Below are 6,000 nucleotides of genomic sequence, written 5' to 3' on the forward strand. Positions count from 1 at the left end.
AGCGTGGATACTTTGCCTCCCTTATTGCTTCCTCACAGTGCCATCCAGCTGAGCTATTTTGAGTGGTCCGGGCCTCCTATAATCTGGTTCTCCGGATAAGACTTCAGAGCCCTCGACAGCTCTGTGTGATGAATTTGCTTCTCACTCTGAGAGGAAAATCACTCGGATCCACCTGGAGCTTGACTGTATCATTTGTGCAGTGCAGTCTTCGGATGTGTCTAGTGCACTGTCTAATGGTCCATTATTGGATGAGTTTCAGTTACTGAGACCTGAGGATGTGGACAAAGTGCTTGGCTCTGTCTGATTCACCACATGCCTTCTTGACCCTTGCCCATCCTGGTTGATTGGGAGATCGGAAGGGGTTTGGCCCTGGGTCCAGGAGGCTGTCAATGCCTCATTAAGAGAAAGAGTGGTCCTACCCCATTAAATGAGGCAGTAGTGAGACCACACCTAAAAAGGCCAGGCCGAGATCTGTGAGCCACCCAGAGGTGCTGTGACACAATTGGGTGGCATACAAATCTTAATGAATGAATGAATGAATGAATGTATAATGCATTTAAAATACTAACACTATGGCAACTAGATAGCATTTTAGACAGCCATCAGATAATTTGAAATCCCAGCTCCAAACACAGAAACTTGTTCTGAGATTCTCAGCTTGGAGCAGCCTCCCCACACCTTGCAAGTCACAAGCACAAGAAAAGAATAAACTATTGAGAGGGCATTCCAGGGGAGGAAGAGGGGAGATGAGTCCCATGACAGTACAGTAAAAGGAATCCTGCCAAAGCCTTCGCCTCCTTCTCCTATGCTCCATGGTAGAAGACTTGGGCAATCAAAACTGGGTTTTTTGCATGGCAAGAACATGACAGTGAGTTTTGTCTCTGGGCTCCTCTTTCCCTGCACAGGATCCCCATAACCCTTGAAGTTATCAGGACCCTAATTGGGTTGATCCCTAAATTCATTAAGGACCCAGCAGAAGAGCAACTAATCAGAACAACCAGTTAAAGATGAAATATTTGCTGAAAGGAGGAGGAGGAGGAAGAGGAAGGCTTTAACTTGGTATCTAAATGTATACAATGAAAAACAGTAGGAATGAATACAAGGAATACATGAAGTATTTCTATACATATATGATTGCTTCCTAAAGCCTTTATACAACTTTCCAGTAGTTTTGATAAAACAAACGTTTCAGTGGCACCTTATGAAAAGAGGAGGAGAAAGCTTCATTTCTCAGCATAAGAGACCTTAAACACCAGCCCATGCCAAGCCAATAGTGCACAGTTCCATTAAGTTTCTTCGGTGAATGCCAACAGCTTTTCGTTATGTTATCATGAATAGGCCTGACCATTTATATCTTTGGCCTCCAATCCATTTGTTTTCATGTTCTCTGTTCTGTTCTTCATAAGGCAACGAAGACAGAACAATCTGGCACAACATTCTTTCCCCCTCCCTCCTGCTTATCTTAACAGAGTCCAGGTGGGGTGATTTCATAGAAGCCATCTTACTTAGCCTTATCTCTGTTATACTTCTATATTTAAACAGGGAGGGCTTTGTGTTGCCAAAGTAATATAAAACATAATGCTACTAGGTGGCTGGCTTGTAAAGAAAGGGCATCTATCACTTTTATGTGGCTGCTCAAAGAAGGAGGCATTTAATAAAGCTGAAAGACCAAACTAGGGCCCCCTAGTTAATATAGAACCAGCAGTTTAATTATTAACATCTCCATATAGTAAATCAGCCTGTGGGAGGACAACGCCAAAACATTACTAGAGTTAGAGCAGATAACGTGCTGCCTTAGGGCAAAAGGTGTAGAACAGCACAACACAGGGATACAGTGTTTTGAGTGACTGGCCTCCATGGAAACCTGCATTGAATTAAATAGGATGGATCTCTTACCATTTGAATTGGGTTTCTCACTACTCAGATTTATGCTATATGTCTCCAGAAAATGGCATCACCTCATCCTCATCTAAACAGTATTCCTCTTCATCCAAGCACGTAATCCTCTGAACGTGTTAGATGCCTCTGTGGGATCTGCATTAAGTAGCAGCTAAGTTCCAACATGATGTCCTCCATTTGTTTGAACTTACAGTTTCCAATGGCCATGCTGGATGGGGCTGATGGGGGTCCAAAACATCTGGAGAGTATCATGACAGGGAAGGCTGGCATCCATCCAGATTTAGGTAGCCCAGGTATAGCCCTGTGCTTCCTCCATCAGCATAACCTAGCTTGTCCACACAACCTGGATGCGATCCTATGTCCCTACTGGGAACTTCTCTCACTACAGGCAGGTGGAGGTTTCACTACTTCATGGGGAAAAAGAAATACTAGCATATTTCCAAAGAGACACGAACAATCCTGAAGTCTGTTACTCTTCCTCTTGCAAAGTCCACAAGTCCTCATGAATCTGCACACAGTCACATTGCCTCCTTGTAAGCGGGTCATGAAGGGAGATGGAGACCATGGCACAGGGAAAGGCTGCAAGGCTGCATTACTTCCTTAGGGCAAATTATACTATGATTATTCAGTCATCAGCTGGCCTGAGCATTGGAGGGAAGAATTCCAGGTGTAGATTTGGTTTGGCTTGCCTCCACCATTGTTCCTTCCTCCTCTTGCTCACACTCTGTGTGTGTGTGTGTGTGTGTGTGTGTGTGTGTGAGAGAGAGAGAGAGAGAGAGAGAGAGAGAGAGAGAGAGAGAGAGAGAGAAGGAAAGTGCAAGTTAGAGAGAGGTGTTGTGAATGTTGCAGTGCTGAGCTTTGGTATTTACATGAATAAATAATAATAAAAGACTTCAAGGAGCCTTGGCTGCAGTCAAGTCTAGCTACAAGATAGTGGATTCTGTGCTGATTTGAAATGACTTACAACATCTCTATTCAGTAGAAATACAGACAACACACACACACACACACACATCCTTCTAGGAATGCAATTCTGTACCATTTTCTATTTAGCATGTTGCTTCCACTGCTACACCAGTCTGATACTGGTAAGATAAAGGAAGTGTGAGGGGACATTGCTCCATATATCTGTGTTTGTCAGCGAAGATGCTAAAAGTCCTGGTATACCATTTCTGTCCTAATTCTTTCTAGGGGTTTTTAAAGTTTCTATAAAGGTATCTCCCACAACTCCAAGGCTGTGGTGGAACTTCCTGCCAACGGAGGCTAGATTTATTCCCTCTCTTCTTCCAGGGGCAGGCAAAGACCATTTCATTCAAGAATGCATTTTCTCTGTAAGTGGGACCATTAGGTGGAGTCCTGTTTTGATTTTGTTGTTTTTTGCTGTTAAATTGTTCTGCTTCTATTATATTTTAATGTATTATTATATTATTTTAAGAGCATTTAATTGTGTTTGTAAGCCATCATACTGAATGCTATATTTTAACAGAAAGGTGGGGTACAGGTCAAATAACCAAACATTCAAATCATGGGTAAAGATAATTCACTTGTCAGTTTTGTGGCATTTTCAGATCGAACTTCCAGGCATGAGCTTCTCATGCATTGGATCTAGAATTAGTGGAAGGGTTCTGTTTATGGAAGAGGCTTCTGGCCAGTTTGGGTGGGGAGGTATCTTCCCACCCTGCAACACAGCTTACACCTTTGAGTAGGTTCTCCTGATCCTCAGGGGGCTGAAGAGGATACCATGGGGAAATATGGAGGTCCACTTCCACCAGGTTGGTTGCATGCATATGGATCCAACCCATTAAAAAGTACTTTAGTTTTTATACCCAAGTCATTTCTGAACATGGTCTCAGAAGGTATTGAAGAGATGGGTCATTCTCTTTCAGTTGACAAATTCTTGCTTTAAGCCTAAAATGTTCTTGCAGCTTAGCCCTGATTTCTTTGCTCAGTCGGTAATACATGTTTGCCTTGTGTCTGTTGGACCTTGTGACATCTCCTTAATAAGGGCTTGTCTAATTGAACTAATTGCTGGCAGTACTATACAGTTAATGCTTCTTTTAACACGTTTTGAGAATGTCCAGTAGTTGTTTCTTTGGAGTGGGGGTTATTACACAGATAAATTCTATACTGGAACCACCTTCTATATTCTCTTATGCACACAATTGTTTAAATTACTTGCTTCATGGAAATAAACAAATGGAAAGGGAAGTGAGTTCTGTGCTCCCCTTTGAAAGCTGAAAGGCTGATATTACAAAACTGGGGAGATAAACACTCAGCTTCTATAATACAAGAGACAGAAGCACTTACTATGGTTTTGATATATAGCAGATGGCATATACACAGCAACTTGAAATGGATACTTTTCTGGATATGTGGTCTGCTTTTGTTGAAGCCTATGTATAAGTGCTAGAAGGTTGTACATACAGCAGGACACCCCATATCCATGGGGCATAGGTTCCATGACCCCCAGAGGATGCCTGGAACTGTGGATAGTAGCAAACAATACATTTGTGGGGGTTAGGGGCACAGGACTCCCGCAAAAGTGGAAAAACAGAATATCTCTAGTGGAAAACTGCCAATATCTCTGGAGTCTTCGCACCCACAGAACACATGACTGAGGTTGGCTAGTACCGAGACAAAGAAGGTGGCGGCTACAAACAGAATGCATAGCTCCCTAGAGATATTTATAATTTCCCTAGAAATATTCACTGTTTTTCAACTTTTGCAGGGGTCCTGTGCCCCTTCCCCATGTGAATGTGGACTGCCAACAGTCAACATCCGTTAGGTGAAACCATGAGGTTACTAAGACAGTGAATATGGGGCTCCTGCTGTATTTGTCAATGGATACATGTACATATTTTTAAAGCATAAAAATTACTTAAAAATCGATTTTTGTGTGTGTTCACAGGTACCAGGCTAGGAGTCCCTTCATAGGTGCCCTGGAATAATGTGTGTTCTTTTTCACATCTGAGTGCAAAGTTCACTTATGTTATTACACTTTATTCTGATTTAATTTTTTATTTTGCTTTGCTTATTCATAAGCCACCCAAAGAACTCATTGGGCCATGTGTCCAAATATATGCTGAAATCTGACCTCTCATTTTGCAAACATTTTCATTTCCCATGAACATGATGCCTCATTCTCAAGACATTTCCTAATTTCTTTTAATAATGTTTCTGAACTTCTCTCCCTGTTGTGAGGTGGTCAAGGGTTTCTATGACTTTGTAGCCCTCTAGTTGCCCACACTGCCTGACCTATAAACCCTTTAAGTTTTTTCATAACATCTTCCTCTACATTTTAACTGAAGCAAAGGAAGCTAGGAAGGAAGGACAGGTGCAAGTAAAATGGAGAGGGCGCTCTTTCACAGGCATCTTAGCCACCTCCTAATTAAGGTAAGCACAAGTGTCCCTTGCCTATCCCCCAAGGAATTCTCATTGCCTTTTTTCTTGAATTTTGCATCAAAAACATTAGTCAAGAATTGGTGACTGCAGGGGAGAGATTTTGGGCACAGCACTACTGGAGAAAAGCATACATCAAACGAATTTTGCAAACTTCTTTTATTCACCCCTATGAGGAAAACAAAGACAGTGGCCATTGACCACACGCATATGTAAAAAACAGGTGTCCCTGAAAACTTTTAATTGGAACTGTTAAACTGTCTTGTAAATATGTAGCAGTCCCTCAAACTTACGGAAAAATTAATTCAACATTAATATGGTCTCTTTTTCCCTTCTTCTACCAACGTACCCAAACAACGACCTGAGTGTTCTCACTGAAATATTTTAAAAGAGTGAGCAAATGGGCCACTATAAAGCCAGGAGTGCTTGGCTATGAAGGGTACCTTTCATTTCCCTGAAGGGGTAGCTGCAGAGTGCTGCATAACATTTGGTAGAGACTTGTGTCATCACACACCAGAAATGAGGTAAGATGTTTATGGATGGAAATGTAAGGAGTGTGGTCCTGTACCCCTGAAATTATACACAAAACACTGTTTCTTCACCTGCCTGTCAAGAGCTAAATTAAGGATGACATAGAGCCAACAAAAAGAGAAAAAAGAGGAAAAAATCCTGAGGAGAAACCCCAAAACATTTACTTGTAGG

This window comes from Varanus komodoensis, unplaced genomic scaffold (assembly GCF_004798865.1).
Source record: "Varanus komodoensis strain SLA01 unplaced genomic scaffold, ASM479886v1 scaffold1, whole genome shotgun sequence".
NCBI classification, from domain to species: domain Eukaryota; kingdom Metazoa; phylum Chordata; class Lepidosauria; order Squamata; family Varanidae; genus Varanus; species Varanus komodoensis.